The 20,038-nt window shown below is 37.7% G+C and overlaps 1 protein-coding gene across 4 annotated transcripts in view; it reads right to left on the reverse strand.

Annotated features, from left to right (window-relative positions):
- Nucleotides 1-20,038, reverse strand: part of LOC145673333 (MAP kinase-interacting serine/threonine-protein kinase 1-like) — a 244,304-nt gene that overhangs the window by 17,045 nt on the left and 207,221 nt on the right. The gene's annotated exons all lie outside the window — the stretch shown is intronic.

Consider the following 20,038-nt stretch of genomic DNA (forward strand, 5'->3'; position numbering starts at 1 on the left):
CCCAGTTGCACTTGCGCCATCCTGGCGGCAAATACCCATTCTGACATTCTCAAACCAGTATATATAATGCCAAATAGTGTCCGGTATATAAATAAACTAGCAGCGTTCACCCCGCTTCGCTGCGGTCACCCCGGAACGCAATAAACTTTGTTACTTAGATAATTTTTACTTTTTCGCTTTCAAGTGATATGATAAAAACCATAGAAGATTGCAGTAAATCTTAACATTATATCGCCTGTCATTAACCCGCCCCGCTTCGCTGCGGTCATCCCGGTGCTGGCATATTGTAAAAGTGTCTGTAAAAATAAGCAAATCAATTAAAAAATTTTAAACAGAAGATTCAAGCTATTTTCCGCTGTATATCGCCTGTCATTTATGTTAACCCGCCGAGTGACACGGTCATGCGGGTTGCATATAAATACGTTTATTTTTACCTATGATGAACTAATAACAAAGGATTTGTGGACACCTGAATGGTCAATTATCTCAAGACACTGGTAATTAAAAATTAAAGTGATATGATAAAAACCATCTAGGGTCCAAATCCTAATAACCCCCCAAAAATGAAAGAAATTGGTTCAGCCGTATTAGCGTGATGAGCGGACAAAAAATTGTACGTTCTCTTTTATATATATAGATTCGGTAGTATTTATCTTTCAATAACTATACGGATCGACGCGGGTAGTTTGATTTCCAGTGGGAAAATATGTGGTTTGGACCCTACATTGACTGTATTGCATTACCGGGTGAAAACTAACACTTTGATAGTTTGTGTAAGTTGTAGAATGTTTTGGAATGTAGCTAATAGAAGACGTATTTTGATGCAATATAAATTCTTCAGATATACAGATGGTGATCAAAAAAATGGAAACACCTGTAGTTGGCAACACGTCATATGTATGGGTTGGCAGTGGTGTCGTGGCGCCCGCAGCGCCGGACCGCTGGTGGTGGTGTGTTAGGTCGCTCTCCATACTACGTCAGGCGCAGTGGAACAGCAGTGTCCAGTGGATGCAGCAGACGGAGGTAGTGTAAAATGGGAGACCTCTCAGATTTTCCAAGATGGCAAATTGTTAATGCGCCGTTATGTGGAGTGAGTGTGACGGCAGTGGCTACTGTGTTAGGTGTGTCGCGTGGGACAGTGTCGAAGGTGATGACGGCCTACACAACACACGGGAAAACCACGTCGGGGAAGCGGAACAGTGGGCGGAAGAAAATCATGAGTGACAGGTCACGCCGGGTATTAAAGCGCATTGTCACGCAGAACCGTCGTGCCACTGCGGAGCAAGTGACGGAGGAACTCAATCAGCACCTCCCCCACCCTGTTTCGACAATCACAGTCCGCCACGAATTACATGACATGAACTTACGGGGTCGTGTTGCCCGGGCCAAACCGCTCATCAGGGACCATAACGCTTTCATACGCCGCAAATGGTGCCGCGACCATGCAACTTGGACCGTTAAGGACTGGAAACGTGTGATATGGTCGTATGAGTCATCCTTCACCCTATTCCCAACCACGGGCCGTGTTTATGTGTGGAGAACGCCCAGAGAAGCTTATGATCTGCAGTGTCTCCGCCCAACTGTTAAACATGGCGGCGGCTCGGTGATACTGTGGGCCGCCATATCATGGTTTTCATTGGGTCCTATGGTCACACTTAGCGGACGAATCACTGCCAACGATTATGTCGCAATTTTAGTAGACCACTTGCATCCTATGGTCCGGATGTTGTTTCCGGACAATGACGCCATCTTCCAGGATGATAATGCACCCATTCACACAGCTGGCGTTGTTGCAACGTGGTTTGAGGAACATCGGGATGAAGTTCAACACCTCCCCTGGCACAATCCCGAGATATCAACATAATTGAACATCTGTGGTCCGTCTTGGAAACACGACTCCGGCGACGATTTCCACCTCCACCCTCTCTCACAGAACTGGCCGATGCCCTGCACGAGGAATGGTGTAAAATTCTACTTGCTACCATTCACGACCTCGATGCCTCCATCCCACGTCGCATCAAGGCTGTTCTGAAGGCGAAAGGTGGCCCGACACCATATTAATCTGGTAAGTTGCAATTTCGTTCACGTGTTTCCATTTTTCTGATCACCATCTGTATATCAAACGGATACAAACCATTATTATTATTTTAAAAAAAAAACAATAACCCATGGATACATAATTAAACATTTTAATTAATAATTTTTAAAACAATTATTGATTCAGATGTCCGTTTTTTTTTCAATTTTTATTTCCAGTAATGAGTTCGTCAATTCTGAGTCAAATTGTGTGGTTAGTTATACAGTGAAACCTCTCAATAACTGACACCAATGGGACGGGAATTTTTGTCCGTTACTAAGAGGTGTCCGTTGCAGAGAGGTTACGAAAATTTAATTTTCTCAACGGTCATTGTATGCAGTAATATAAAGTAAATACATTATGTATGAGCGTAAATACGTAAAATTCAATATGAAAATACTCTATTTAGTACGTATTTGAATTACCGGGAGGGATGAAGGAGAAATTCATTTCTGTTAAATAATATTATTGTTGGGGAATGTGTTAATATGTTCGTATGCTGCAAATGATAATGAGTGTATGGTAATTTTCTTCAGGGCGTACCTTGTAAAAAATCCATTAATTCACATACCGCCTTTACGAAAAGTAAAAATAGCTTTAATAAGTATGCAATATTATTATTAAATACTGAAAATGTGGAGAAGAAACTCGCCAAATTTTTTGGGAAAAAGTTTTGCAGTAGTTGTCTGCCGTGTACATCCTACGGACACTAGTTTCTGTTCGAAATTTGCTTGCAACTGTTGGATCAATTGGAGAACTTCTGTTTCACCGCGATTAATGGCAAATTTCTTTAATTGTTCAACTGTTTGACACACCAATTTGTACAAAAGAAAAATTTTGCTTTTTTCAAAAAAGTAAGAGAGAAACCATTGCTCGTTGAAAAATGTTATTGCAAAATAAACAATGTTTCTTTTGTTATCTATTGTCGGAAAACATGCAAGGCCCGGAGGAAAGAGCACTAAATTTGTTACGGAAGGGAAGATCCACATAGAATTCTTGACCATACGACTGACTCTGCATGAGTGGTAGTGCTTATTGAAGATTTTCTAGGATTTCCACCAGAAAGCAGTTTATTGCGGGCAGAAAAAAAGAAGCATTTCAAGTTCAGCTTGAAGTTGTTCTGTTTGATGATAGATACACTTGTGGGGAAAAGATTTTTCTGTCTACTGCCATATATCGCAGAACCGAGAATAATTCCTGTCCGTTATGAAGAGGTTATTGAAACGTTTGGGGGTTAAAAAAGACTGTCCACGTCCGTATCTGAGTGTGTCCGTAAAAGGGAGGGTTTTGTTCCGTAAGAGAACATATATTTTTGGCGGGACAAAAAAATCTGTTCGTATTATAGAGGTGTCCGTTAAGGGAGGTTTCAGTGTACTTGTTTTGCCTTTCTTTCATTTCGTAACACAGTCAATACTCCTCTATCCATTTTTATGATACAATCGATTAACGGAAAATCAAAAGACCAAATTTCGACTTGGCCGGTGTAGCATGTAGTAAGGAATGTTGTTAGAGAGTCATTATTAGGGCCCGGAAGTTGAGGAAAAGTCCTCTTTTATACGAGTGCTCGAAGACGAGGCTTAACATAATATATGTTCATTTTGGGTCATTGTAGGCCAGAAATTGTGGATTTTATTTATCCTTTTTTCCTTTTTCGGCGCTTTTCTGTTTATTAGTCTTTTTTTCAACCTTTTCATAGGTCTTAACGTCATTTTTTGCACTTCCTCTTTCGACAGTAAATTTATGCCCATTAACTCGAATCACCACCACCTCTTAAACATCTTTTCTTTACTAAAGAAAATTCAAAAATAAGACATTCTTCAACAACTGGATTGATAAGACCAGATATGCAACAATCACAAGTCAGATAAGGAGGCGTAACAATGTCCTCCAGCAAGAGGGGTGAGGGTGGGGAAGTTTTCTTATTTTAGATTGTACTTCTGTTTGTAGAAGACTATTTCTCTGAAGCTTGTATTTCTTGAGCACTATATTCATTAAATATTTAATTCTAATTAAATTGGATCTTATCGTTACGTCCCTTTTTCCGCTTTTTAGGTCTTTTTTTTAAAGATATTTTTAGGCCTTTTGTAGGACCTTTTTAGGCAATTTTTAGATCTTCAACTTTCGAGCCCTAGTCGTTATCAAGACCAAATGCTGAAATAATTTTTCATTTTTTTTTAATTTTTAAAAATAAAATGTAATATTTATTTTACGTTCCATGGTTATGCTGTGTTGGCTACAGATGGTAATGATGAGAATGAATGAAATGAAGAAACGAAGTGAGAGGAAATAGGAGATCCCCGAGAAAACTTACGCACACGGTATTTGTTTACGGCAAAGCCCACTTGGTGCAAGCTGGGATAGAACCAAGGACCCCCCACACCAGAAGTGAACACTCTACCACTGTCTCTTATTAAACACTGTGAAAAAATGAATCCACAGTAACTTTTCGTAAAGAAATTAACATGATCCAACTTAATTTCCTCAGTAGTGTAATGCTCCATCGTTACCCAGGACCGCCGCAGACGGAGGTTCGCATTATTCTCTAACAGTATTTCGCACGCTTGCTCTGAATGGCCTTGCTGTTGTTTCGCAAATAGTACATATACGAGATGTGTAGATGGCGGAATGCAATACAAGTTGCATAACTCCCAAATCCAATATAATCTATATATATAAAAGAGAACGCACAAATCCTTTGTGAACTCATCACGCTAATACGGCTGAACCAATTTCTTTCATTTTTGGGGGGTTATTATGATTTGGACCCTAAATGGTTTTTATCATATCACTTTAATTTTTAATTACCAGTGTCTTGAGATAATTGACCATTCAAGTGTCCATACGTACAAATCCTTTGTTATTAGTTCATCATAGGTAAAAATAAACGTATTTATATGCAACCCGCATGACCATGTGACTCGGCGGGTTAACATAAATGACAGGCGCTATAATTTTAACATTTACTGCAATTTGAAAGCGAAAAAGTAAAAATTCTCTAAGTAACAAAGTTTATTGCGTTCCGGGGTGACCGCAGCGAAGCGGGGCGGGTTAACATAAATGACAGGCGATATAATGTTAACATTTACTGCAATCTTCTATGGTTTTTATCATATCACTTGAAAGCGAAAACTTCCGGGGTGACCGCAGCGAAGCGGGGCGGGTTAACATAAATGACAGGCGATATAATGTTAACATTTACTGCAATCTTCTATGGTTTTTATCATATCACTTGAAAGCGAAAAAGTAAAAATTATTTAAGTAACAAAGTTTATTGCGTTCCGGGGTGACCGCAGCGAAGCGGGGTGAACGCTGCTAGTTTCTAATATAGCTGACAATCTTGCCGCTCACGAACATGGTAAAAACGCTAGATATAGCGACTTATCGATAAATTTGGCGATACTGGTGGTATTATAAAGAAAAAAAAATCACTAAGACAATCCGGCGTACATAACCAATTTTCATTTTAGTATTCTTAGCCATATTATATATATATATATATATATATATATATATATATATATATATATATATATATATATATATATATTGAATCACCACAATCCATTCTTTGCCTCTACCGGGAATCGAAGACAGAACAACACATATTAAATGGTAATTCTACAGCCACAATAAAAACTAATAATAAGTGTCTTCGTAAGCTCACTCCTACCTTTCTTTGAATTTCACAGAACAACTTAGACTACGAAAAAAAAAAAGTACAAAGTGAGCGAGGTAGTAGCTATAAAATGCTATTAAGTCAACTATCTTTTTCTGATCTATTTCTGAATCTTTTACTATAAACCAGAAATTTGAGTGCGCAGCTCATGACGTCATAACTGACAAATTTATACAGGGTGGTGCAAAATTCCGTTTACAACACTTGGGAGGAGAATCTACACATGAAAACGAACAAAGTTTATGTGACATTTTATTAAAGTTGACGTCATTTCCGAGCTACAAGCTATCTCAAATGGCGACAAAACGACATGTGACACCCCAATGCGGACAAAGGGAAGGTACAACAGCAAGCGGTTCACCGTTTCTCGTCTTCTGCATCCATTTTCCGCATGTCAGTCTGTCCATATCAGTACCTCCCTTTGAGAAATTCCTTGCGCCGCGTCCCTACTGCCCTGCTTCAGACACTATTGTGTCATTCAGGCATTACTTTCTCTAAACTGTTTGCAACTGCTTCCTGTTGCACCTTTCCTTTGTTCGCAATGAGGTATCATAGGTTGTTTTGCCGCCATTTACGACAGCTTGTAACGCGAAAAGAACTCCGAATTTGACAAAATATCACATAAACTCTGTTTGTTTGTTTTTATGTGTAAATTATTTTCCCAAGCGTTGTAAATGGAACTTTGCACCGCCCTGTACATTATACGCCAAGTCTTGAAAACAACCATCAGTTCATGTAATAGCATTTTTTTTAGATACTATCTGGTTTAATTTTATATTTTTTTACGTTTTTAATTGTCTTAAGACGATTCTCATTAACGAATACGAAAGGACTCTCTAATTATCAAACAGTTTTATTATCTCTGTTTTCCCATTATTATTATTTTCAAACGTAGATGCTCAATGTAAACAGATTATCACATTCAAACAACGCAAGGTCACAGGGAACGTGCTCTGTCGATGCTCATACTATTTTCTTTTAAAATGGGATGGATTCCTGGCATTGGATATTTTAGGCCTAATTTGTTTAACAACAAACGTCACCATTGGATGGGACATCAGTTTGACGTATTTCTTTAAAGCTTTCATTTTTATGTTTTACTAGCAGCGTTCACCCCGCTTCGCTGCGGTCACCCCGGAACGCAATAAACTTTGTTACTTAGATAATTTTTACTTTTTCGCTTTCAAGTGATATGATAAAAACCATAGAAGATTGCACTAATGTTAACATTATATCGCCTGTCATTTATGTTAACCCGCCCCGCTTCGCTGCGGTCACCCCAACCCGCCCCGCTTCGCTGCGGTCATCCCGGAACGCAATAAACTTTGTTACTTAGATAATTTTTACTTTTTCGCTTTCAAGTGATTTATAGCGCCTGTCAGTTATGTTAACCCGCCGAGTCACAGGGTCATGCGGGTTGCATATAAATACGTTTATTTTTATACCTATGATGAACTAATAACAAAGGATTTGTACGTATGGACACCTGAATGGTCAATTATCTCAAGACACTGGTAATTGAAAATTAAAGTGATATGATAAAAAACATCTAGGGTCCACATCCTAACAACCCCCCAAAAATGAAAGAAATCGGTTCAGCCGTATTAGCGTGATGAGCGGACAAAGGATTTTTTGTACGTATTGACACCTGATTGGTCAATTATCTCAAGACACTGGTAATTGAAAATTAAAGTGATATGATAAAAACCATCTAGGGTCCAAATCCTAACAACCCCCCAAAAATGAAAGAAATCGGTTCAGCCGTATTAGCGTGATGAGCGGACAAAGGATTTTGTGCGTTCTCTTTTATATATATAGAAGATTGTGAATCTAAAGGTTCAGTGAACGATGAAAATGGTAATCTCGTATAGAGGTGGCGTGGTCTATCAACACGTGAACTAGTTATACCCACTATCTGGTTCTAACCACTTATTTACTTCAGTTTACGTACCTTTTCATCTTTAATCTCAGAAGTTTCCCAGAGCTGACAGCAGTTCTTTGTCATCTGTAAACCTTGTGCCTAGTATGGATTTCAAATCATAGGGAAGGGAAATAAACGTCCGTCAAGCTGGCCCGCACAAATTTCATATTCAAACTAAAACAGTACCAAAAATTTGTACCCAATATGTACCAATTTGTACCACTAAAATTAGAATTTGTACCCCCACCAATTTCGAAAAAATTGAATTTTTTATGGCGGGCCAGCTTGACGTCAAGCTGGCCCGCACAATTTATTTTTTCTTTCCAATTCAAACAAAAACGGTATCAAAAATTTGTACCCAATATGTACTAATTTGTACCACCAAAATTAGAATTTGTACCCCTACCGATTTCGAAAATATGAATTTTTGATGGCGGGCCAGCTTGACGTCAATCTGCCCTGCTCAACACATTTTTCTTTCCAATTCAAATGAAAACTGTACCAAAAACTTGTATCCAACATGTACCAATTTTTACCACGAAAAGTAGAATTTGTACCTTTACCCATTTCGAAAAATTTGAATTTATGTAATGTTTTAAACTATACCTTATCTTGGGCAAACCAGGAGGTAGTGAACAGTACCAAATAGACAATATTCTAATCCGAAACAGATTCAGAAACCAAGTAAAGCTCTGTACAAGTTTCTCAGGTGCAGATGTGGGCACAGATGACTAATTTCTACAACACATATTACAATCAAAAATTCAATTTTTTCGAAAATGGTGGGGGTACAAATTCTAATTTTAGTGGTACAAATTGGTACATATTGGGTACAAATTTTTGATACCGTTTTTGTTCGAATTGGAAAGAAAAATAAATTGTGTGGGCCAGCTTGACATCAAGCTGACCCGCCATCAGAAATTCATTTTTTTTCGAAATTGTTGGGGGGTACAAATTCTAATTTTAGTGGTATAAATTGGTACATATTGGGTACAAATTTTTGGTACCGTTTTTGCTCGAATTGGAAAGGAAAATAAATTGTGCGGGCCAGCTTGACGTCAAGCTGGCCCGCCATCAAAAATTCAATTTTTTCGAAATTGGTGGGGGTACAAATTCTAATTTTAGTGGTACAAATTGGTACATATTGGGTACAAATTTTTGGTACTGTTTTAGTTTGAAAATAAAATTTGTGCGGGCCAGCTTGACGGACGTGGAAATAAGCTTACTTTCATTCCCTTTGGTGTGTCGTATAATTTCTAGGATATGACGGGAGATGGATAAAATATTGGAATTAGCATTTAGTTGTCTTATGAATGCCTCAAAAATACAAAAAAAAAAAAAGTCTTCTATGCACCCTAAGGATTTAAAAATCTGTTAAGAGAAACTACATTGTCCCTCAATTTAGTTTTAGGAGCGAATAGGGGCCTACAATGCTTCTAACAGAAAGCACCTTAGTTAGTACAGTACGAACTTTGCATAGTGTGGTGACTATTAAACATATTCTACTGAATTGCGGAACTTCTGAATTTTTAGAACTCGGAATAAATATTTTAATGCAGAAAAATTACTATTTTAAACAAATAACTTTTTTTTTTTTAATACACTTACATAACACACAAAGAAAATCATTTGCCACTCAATCTCTCATATTTTCTTTCTTTTTTTTTCTTTCTCTGTGTGTGTCAAGAACGAAATGTATCATGACCACGGGGCTTTTGTTCTGTCTCTTCACAGAAAAATCGAATTCTTAAATGACACAAATCCAAACTTTGATTTACTTTCAAAAAATTTCCTTCAGAGTAACGCCTATCTATTTCGTTTTCACGAACATTTTTATTTAATTGTAAGATTTAAGCTTTTACAGTATAAATAAAAGGATAAAGAAAGAAAAAGAACAAAGAACCAAGAGGAGTTTGCAATTGTATCGATCACTTACTTGTAACGAGCCATTTAAACCATAAGAGCAAGGAAAATATAAATAAATAAACTGTGTGTGCAACCTTCCAAAGACTAGCGAATACTTCGGTGCGGGTACAGATGATACAGTATTTGCAAATATACAATAATTAAAAATCAAACTGTGTGCAGACGGTGAAGGCCTTCGTTTAAACGGCTAACTTGGGGGTGCGATTAGTTGGAGGGTATCTAAACGGCCAAGGAGTTAGGTGGGTCGCTTGGAACAGTATCCAAGGTGATGATGGTCTATACTAGTGGTTTCCCAACCTTTTTTGATTGATAACACTTTATCGAATGTCAACGATATCGCGACACACTTTTCTTATTTTTTTTGTTAATTAAATGAATTATAATAGAGTAAGCCTATAAATTTCTGTAACGTAATGATAATGACTATGTACCAACTACTTATTAAATGCTTCATGATTTTTAAATTTTAAAATTCCACGACACATCTTATGAGTGTCCGACACACCGGTTGGGAACCACTGGTCTACAAAACTTATAAAGAAAGGCCATCAGCGAAGAGTAATAGTTAGTCCGGCAGAGTTAGGTCAGAACCGATATTTCTCGTCTATATAATTCTTTTTTACACTTTTGTGTCGACGGAGTGATAACAGAAAATGCCGGGTGACATCATGTTACTGTAGGGCATTTGTTAAAAAAGCAGGACATCAAACTTGCAAAAAACACTGTGTATCAAATTTACAATGTTAAAAATTGTAAAGAATACTTTGTAAATATAAAAGCTATAGCTTTATTCCTCCCCTTATATCATAGATAGTCATAAGGAACCATAGAGAAAGGTGTATACTATCATATCAATCTATAACTTATATATGAGAACAGTGTATCCAACTTACAAGCAAAAAATCCTGTCGTGCCAAATGCGTTAAGAACACGCATGTAATAGTTTCTATTCCCTATTCAAATAAAGGTACGGTGTTAAATAATAGAGAAAAAGAATAGAGAGATAGAGAAATAATAGAGAAACGCATAAAAGCCGAGCTGCAAATAGGTGACATGTACCTAATTTTGGACATATACTATGATTACAGTCCAAAATCTGCAGCAAGAAGAGGTAGATCTATTTCGGCAACCAGAGTGTATTAACTGAAACAAAATACACCAATTCCAGCACAGAAAATTGTAATGAGTGACAAAAAAGAACTTATTGAACTTATCTGTGAAGATAAGACAAAAAAATCACTGGTACTCATCACAATCCCTCCTGGAGTTCCGTATGCCCCTGAATCAATTTAGAAATTGGTAAAATGCGTTTGTTCAAAAAGAAACATATGCTGATCCTCGGCATGTTACTGTTTTGTTAAAAGAATACCTTGTACTTTATTCTGTAGTTGCAGTGATCTAGATTTAGAATGAATTTTCATTAATGGAAATTCATTCACTGAATCCAAAGACATCTCATGATTAATTATCACCAAAATTATTTCTTTTTTTATACTGGTTTCTGAACAACAGTTCATATCATTTGTGAAATATGCATAAACATTTGTTTTAAAGAGCCGAAATTACCGAATTGTAAATATATATGTAACTTGCTTTTAATTTATACTATACAATATCAATTGCTTTATGCATATAACGTGTTATTAATGGCATCACATGAGGGTATTTCCTTTTTATTGCCAGTTTGATACTGTGTGTTTTAGCAAATATTAAGTACTGAAAGATATTTTAAATATATTTACGTGTATCTTTAAAATAAAAATTGAACAATTAATTTAGCTTTCTGCATTTATATTATTCATTATCTTGTTGTGTTTGATTTACAATTTTTTTTTTTTTTTTAACAAATACTGTGCATTGACAACAATTTGCCTGTAAGTTTCTAATATTTAACATCTGACTTAAAAGTCAAAGAGAAAACAAATTGCACCAAGCTTTTTTAATTGGCAGTTTGATTTTTTTTTCCACTTGTAAGTTTCATACCCTGTTATTACAGTGAATGATACGATATCATTCACTTTTTTCTCTGGTTTAACATCAGTGTGTTTGAAATGGCCATTGGAAAGAACCCATAGTTATTATAATGTAATATTTCTAATGGCATTGGTGTTATTTTTTCTCTTGTGAGTTAGATACCCTGCTGTTTTAAGATACGATAAAATCATATGACATCATCATACTTCTCTAATATTTAATACCATACCTTTATTCAAATAAGGGCTAGAAACTATTACATAACGTGTTCTTAACGGGACTAAGAGACATGATTTTTTTTGCTTGTAAGTTGGATACACTGTTCTCATACATAAGTTATAGACTGATATGTAGTATACACACCTTTCTCTATGGTATCCTATGACTATCTATGTAAAAGGAAGATTAGTACTATGGCTTTTATATTTACGAAGTATTCTTTACAATTTTTAACATTGTTAATTTGACTCAGAGTGAATTTTTTTTGCAAGTTTGATACCCTGCCTTTTTAACATGCCCAACAGTGACATAATATCAGTCGGCATTTTCTGTTACCTTATGATCCTAACTTTAAGGTGAAATGATAAAATAAACTATAGACAAAAAGAAAAAAATTCCACCTCAGGAAAAAAATTACGTTTATCTGCTGGACTAAGTGGAGGGCACAGAAGCCTTATTGACAGCGAAGAGAATTATTACTAACGCCCGTAGAGTAAATAAGCCAAAAGCTATTGTGAAACTTAATCAGCACTTGGAAAAGCATATTGAAAAAAAATAAATAAATAAAAAAAACATAGTCCAATGAAAGTTGCATATACCCGAATTTATCTCTTTCCTATCGTGAAACATGGCGTCAGTTGATGCTGTGGGCTGAAATTTCCCAGATTTCGTTGGTTTTGAGATTACGCTCACAAAAGGCATTACTATCAGTTATTATGATGACCGTTTAGGTAACCAAGTGCATCCTATGGTGCAATGTTTCCGGCCAATGACAATTTTCCATGGTGATGACAATGCGTCAATGGAGTAGTTCAGGCATGGTTTCATAAACACTAGGATATACAGGGTGTCCGAGAAGTCCTTCCCTGATTACAGAAATTGATAACTCAGGCTAGAAATAAGATAGAAATATGAAACTGGTGTTGAATTGTTTACAAACTATAAAAGTTTTGGTCACATCAGTACACTTCCACATGAGCACCCTTGGTAGCACGTAGCACATCTAGGCGATATTCAATTTCCATCCACACATCAGCCAACATCACTGGAGGGATCGATGCAACGACTGTGGTTATTCGTTGCTGCAGGGTTTCAAGATCTGGTACACGTGTTCGGTAGACCTCATCCTTGACATAACCCCATAAAAAGAAGTCTAATCGGAATCGGAATCGGAAAAGGCAATTCGTCTGAGATAAACATTATCGTCCTCAATACGTCATAGCATTTCGACCGCAAAGTCATATCGACGTGTACCGTCGTCGGGCAAGAAGGCCTGAACGAGTTGCACTTTGTAAGCACGAAACAATAAACGTTTGTGTAAAATGTCATGGATAGAGCTTTTTGGCATCTGTAATTCACGTGAGGCCCTGTGCACCGATTTCTTAGGACTTCTCAGAAAAGACTGCCGCACAGCCTCCACCGTGTCTGCTGAGGTTCTTGGTCGACCAGACCTCGGAAGGTCAGCAACCGACCCTGTGTTCTTGAACTTCTCATACCAGGCTTTAATGCTCTTGACATCAGGTGGAGTCCTCCCAAATGTTGTCTGGAACTGTCTCTGCACCGTGGTTGGTGATCGTGTCTCATGGTACCACAGGACACATTGTGCCTTCTCCTGGTTGGTTGGCATGGCTTCTTGGGCTTCTTACTTACGTACTACAAACCTAAAACCAAAAAAAAAGAGACTTGGTAAAACAGAACAAACCTAACACAGACAAAAACTTTTATTGTTTGTAAACAATTCAACACCAGTTTCATATTTCTATCTTATTTCTAGCCTGAGTTATCAATTTCTTTAATCAGGGAAGGACTTCTCGGACACCCTGTACTGTAACATTTCCCCTTGCCCACCAAATTCCCAGACCTCAACACTATTGAACACCTGTGGTCAATTCTGGAGCACATGTCCTCCTCCAGCTCTGATGAACATAGCGCTGGACTGCACGAGGAATGGTACAATATTCCTCCAGAAATTATTCATGACTCTCATGCCTCTATTCCACAACGAATGAGATCTGTTCTACAAGCTAATGGTGTTCCAACGCCGTACTTTCTTTGACATCTGATTTTTAAAAAAATCAATTTTCTATGTTAATGTTGAGAACAAATTTATTCGTATGAACACCTATTCATAGGTAGTATTTCTTCCTACATAAGGAAGAAGCGTGTAGGACATTAAAGAGTTTTGTTTGTCCTTAAAAAATAATAATAAAAAAAAACAACTTGATATCATATGCTGTTTCTTGTAATCACATAATTACATATTGCTAATCTTTGTTTTTAATATTATAAGACAATTAGTTGCACCTCTCAAAATTGGTCATTCGCATTATTCGTTTAACTATCATTTGCGATAATTTGATAATCATAGAACAATGTTATCCGCTGTGACGTATTTATATATATCTTATTTCTCCATGTTTATGTAATGGTACATACTAATACTGCCTACCAGAAAATGACAACCACGTATGCACTCTAACGATAAATTATACAGATAGAGAATTATAATTACTAGTTCCTTCATTACTGTTATTTACAGAGGGTGATTCACTTATATTCAGCCGAATTAGAATGTGCCACTTACCTAGGAAATTGTCTGTTTCCACCACCGATTGTGTTCGATCTGCAAGTCATCTCTACTGACTATTGCCCGGATCGGAGTTTGCACTGCAAGAGACTGTTGTAATTGGACCAAGGATACTGAATCCCATTCCTCTTTAGAGACCTTCCACAGGCCCGAAACGGTGCGGACTCGATTATGGGACAGGCACCGCTTGAGGAGTTCGAAAGCATAATAGTCATTGGGTTGGCACCTGGACTCTTGACATTGAGGTTAGAGAAGGGAACCACCGAAATTCCAGTTTCTTGTTTCATTAGGCGATAGAATTCCAGGTACGTTTTCCTCGTGTGGCTGGATGCTTTGTTTTGGCATAGTTCATACTGGTTCACGTCTTGTCCATACAATGCTGGGATTTTATGTTGTACAATCCGCGGCAAAAAACTGCAACATGAGGATGTAAGTTTATTGTGAAACTTCGCCTAACAGCACAGGCAATCAACATAACTTTTAAGTGAAACGAATCACGCCAGGATAAACCTCGGCTTCCTAGCGTGCACACTTATTTTGGAGCAAAAGACTTCGTCATTTCACAATAAACTTATATGCTCATGTTGCAGGTTTTTTGCCGCGGATTGTACATTTCAGACATGAGTTTGGTAGTACGTGACGTTTTGTTCAATCTTTCGGAGATGAAGTTTGCCCCTGCTGTACAAGAAACCGGCCACAATCATGACTCTTTTGGGAAAGTCTCTGCGCACTGGTGGAAGAATGTGCTTCGGCCCTTGACGTCAACAAGTCTGTATGTAATGACATGAACTTTACCACAATCTGATGCAAATCAATGCCTCATTAAGGATAGTAACAAACATCCACCGACCACCTGCAAGGTGACGTTCATTCAGCCTCTCGTGTAGTTCCTTTTTCTATCACCTACATGACAGTGCGTGCACACTTCTCTTGCGAATGACCGTAAGGCCTAATTTCCTGTGAATGGCGCGGTTGGTTGTGGCCTGAGATGTGAGCGGCAGCGTCATTTCAGAGTTCGCTTGGGAGGGGAAAGAGAGTAAAACCCTAGATGTCTGTAGATTTTCAGGTTTTTCATTGGTATATTATTATTTTATGGATTAAAATCTATACAAATATCAAACTCAGGGAAGGCAATTGTCCCCTTTGGGACCCAAATGACGCCCTTGGACCTGTATTATTTGCTGGCCATCGCACGCGTGTGCGGGGATTTTCGGAGGTTGCTATATGTCAAACCCCACACAATAGCGGTGGCGTCTTTTTACGGGAAACCGGTTTCTAGCTGCTCTCATCTGTGTGGTGGGCCCAGGACTCTGTACAGAATATCTCCCTATAATACGATTCACAGTGGCACCACCTACAAGAAAATTACCCTCCTGACATATTTCTACGATGCGCAATGCCTTCTTCCAGAATCTGTTCAGTTTTGGCGGCATCAGATTATGCTCGACCACACTGTTCTCTTGCGTGACTAACGAGATAGATAAGGTTGCTTGCTTCCTGGCAATCTCACGGCGATGAGTTGCGTATGCGCAGAACAATTTTACACTGACTTTGACTTAATATAAATGAATCAACCTCTGTACTTACCAAATATCTTCCTATTCCCCATTTCAAACTATGAGGGTAACATCTCTCTGAATATACGATAACCGTGATATTACTGAATATTAATATCTGATTCCTGTGATGGTTTGAAGCGTAGCACGTAGGGAGACTGTCTCCGTTCCTGAAGTTAAAATTTCTCCCTTTGAAATCTAAAGATTTTCTTTCTTTCGACAAGTTGGTCTGAAATCATCACAGCTTCTTTCAAACTCTGAGTAACGAATAATATTACAGGTAAAATAATATAACGAATAATATTAATATCTTTTTACAGGTAAAATTCATATACGAATTATAGGAAATATTTCCGAAAGGAAAAAAAAAATACACACATATATGAGCAACACGTAATAAATAAATAAATAAATAAAAACAAAAAAATAACAATGACTGTCAGAAAGTGGTCAGGATGCTGAAATGGCGAATCATTTTACCATTTCCCAATCGAAATTTACTTTCTATCGCGCTTGCACATGGAAACAGAGCTGTCTCTCGTGGCAATATGGCTAGCATGTGTGCCTTCTGCGTGAAAAACCCAAGTTCGATTCCACGTGGAAGTTCATGTAGTTCGGATACCACGCTAAGCTATATATCCACGTCACACAAACCTAGATGCTGTAAAGAGACACTAAACTTAAAATAAATCAACGATATAATAGTACAGAAACTTTTTTTCTTTTAGTTTAATGTTTTTTCCAGTACTAAGGATACGGTCTGAAACAAATGAGATATCGGGAAGTGAACCCGGTTTTCCGCACCGAAGGCCCATATGCTAACCATAAAATCGGGCCCGGTAGCATGGTCATGGAAACTAGTCTACTTAGGAAGGGGGAAGAGATACTGTGATGGAAAACAGACTATCTGTGAGCGTTTGTTTTGTATAATGGTTTGTGTACACGCCAATTACATTGGATGGAAGCTCTGGTCATGGTTCGCAGTCAATAGTAGAATCCGTCCTTCATAACCCCGGTGTTGCATAAGGACTAAAAACAGAAAAAAACTTCCAATTTATATAGTCACGAGGAAGCTCACAGGAAATCTAAAGCGATAACTTGAGACAAGGCGCTAGCATTGAAAAAATATGTACAAATGTGAATCTAAAATACACAATTGTTTATTTAATGTTTCCTCCACAGACATGATGTCTAATACGCGATCACACGGCTTGTGTATATTACAACGCAGAATAGAATCATATGTTGTAGGCACGAAATATCACTGTATTGCTATACATAAAAATGTAGGTTGGCTACAATGCAGTCGATTCTAAAAAGTTACTTTGCGGAACTTGTTTCTCGGAGATAAAAGCAAGGATTTCTCCGAAATTGCAATAATCTATAAGGTCGAGGATGGTGGTGTGCTTGGAGTTTGACAGCCAAATTTTGGAGCATAGACGCACATCGTGAACCTTGGCACAATCCCAAGTTTTGGTGCGTTGCCACGTTAACTACCTCCTACCTCGCACGACCTGATGAAACAATCGGCCAAAGTTGCATGAGAAAGAAAACATTGGCGTTCTGGCATACAACGTGTTCTATTATATATATATATATATATATATATATATATATATATATATATATATATATATATATATATATATATATATATATATATATATATATATATATATATATATATAATCTTTACGCGACACCTGCTTACACGCCGTTTGCAGTTTGGGCGTCTTACTTAATTGAAAGAATGTTTTATTTGTATTTTTTATTTTTATCCTCTTTCAAACATTGAGTACGTATGTACTATACTTATGGTTCGGATACGTTATATAGTCACAACTATCAATCATTACATAGTATATATTTACAACATCGCTAAAAGTATTTAAATGATTTACAGTATTTTCGTATATTACACTTCTTCAATCTATGTTCTCTTATTGAGATACTCAACTACAGAATACAAACAATGAGAAAGCAGAAATTTTTTAACATTTTAAATTTTCCGTACTTCAATTTTGGTTGGTAATTTACTGTATATTCTGATTGTTATAGCCTATATCTTGGACTTAGGTGGGCAGGTCATGTAGCTAGAATGGAAGAAAGTAGAAACGCTTTCAAAGTCTTGACTGGTAGACCCATAGGAAAACGACCATTAGGAAGACCTAGGCGAAGATGGGAGGATAATATTAAGATGGATCTCGCAGAGATAGGAATACAAAGTAGAAACTGGATGCAATTAGCTAAGGATAGAAGTCAGTGGAGAGCTTTTGTGAACGCGGCACTGAACCTCCGGGTTCCATAGGCCATAGAGTTAGTTAGTTTAGTTATATCTTGGACTTTACTCATATAATAATGTATTATGAAGTAGTATGTAGAGATCTCTTGTTTCTAGTGTTTCTAGTGTTGTATGAATATTTATGTTTATTTAATTCTGAAATACAGCTCAACTTTCCTTTAGAAAATATCTCTCAAGTCTTCTTAACACTATTGCGCCTATAACTCAAGAGCTCGCTTTAGTGTCCCAAATCTTCATGGTATATGAGTCATCAAGAATTGGACCTAACGCCATTTTATAGCTGACAGTTGCAGCTAGTTGATGCGCAGTGTTGGAATTCTTAGAATCAGACGGAAGGTATCGTGCCGTGAAAATGAGTGAATTCCCGCGAAACTGCACGACATATTACGATTTTGATAAAAGGCGCAAATGCTGCGCAGGCCCGTGAAGAAATTTGTGCGGTTTATGGGCAAGAATAGTTATCAAAAGCAATAATCAAAGGATGGTTCAGTCGCTACCGTTCTGGAAATTTCAATGTCCAAGATGCAACTCGAAGTGGGCGATCAACCACAGCAAAAGTGGATGATATTCTGGCAGGTAAGTTAGTCATTATATTGTCAATGACCTAAACATCTACGTATTACCAAAAAGTATTAAACCATTTCAAAAAAGCTGGCTACAAAAAGAAGTTCGGTGTTTGGGTACCACATGGTGTAACTCAGAAACATTTACTCCATCAAATTTGTATCTGCGAATCCTACTGAAACGTAACGAACTCGAACCATTTCTGAAGCGGTTGATCACGAGTGATGGAAACTGGAGAGCATTAGATAACAGTGTGAAAAAGATCGTGGTCGAAGCGAGAAGCTCCACAGTCTGTGGTAAAGCTTACACAGACGCCCAGAAAGGTTGTGATGTGCACTTAATGGGCTTGCAAGGGTATCGTGCATAAACTCGGACCTGGATTATCGACAGTTAGCGCGAGTGCACCTCGCGATTCAAAAACGACCGAACTAGTCAACAGAAAAGTCCGCGACGTGCATCTCGAAACTGACTTTATATTCATGCTTCTGGTAACATTCTAGTCTAAAATTATGTGCCACACACGTACCTTTCTATTTTTTTAAAATATCAATCCAATATGCTGGATACCAAGATGGTTTCCGCCATGATCACCCACAGTAATCAAATCTCTCTTACTCATACAGTACTTCATATTGTGAAATCATGCCAACCTCTGAACCTTACGTCTCTAGTACGGGTGTTAAGGGACTTTTGGGACACTCTGCTGATTCCTGACACCGAAATATGCAGAAAAAGTCCTATGAACGTATAGCATACGGGAATATTAACAGAGCGAGGGCCAAAAAGCGTGGCAACAATTAAGTTCGAAGAGGTAAATATCGACATGCAGCGTCCGTTGGGTACATCACAGGAGATGTTCAAATGTCCGCTATGGACAGTAATGCATGCATGAATAATGCCCGGTCACTGATTGGCGATCGTGTTCTAAGATAGCTGGGTCCTGGCGAACAGTTACACAGACGTTATGGATATGCCTAAGTCATTTACATCGTTGTACCACATTATACATTTGAAGACCGGGAATGCCAACGCATTGGGGTGTCACATCCGTCTTGGGAATTTGTTGTTTAACCACTGGCTTTGTACTTACAATAAGTTTAAGTGTTCTTTACAATACAGATAGTCATTCACTAGCTGTACTGTTCTCCCAAAATAATATTCCATATCTAACTCGAACATACTTGAGATGTAGGTCAGTGGTAGAGCGTTCATCTCTGCTGCGCAGGGTCCCTGATT

Source organism: Thermobia domestica, chromosome 16, assembly GCF_964235325.1.
Source record: "Thermobia domestica chromosome 16, izTheDome1.hap1.1, whole genome shotgun sequence".
Taxonomy (NCBI): Eukaryota; Metazoa; Arthropoda; class Insecta; order Zygentoma; family Lepismatidae; genus Thermobia; species Thermobia domestica.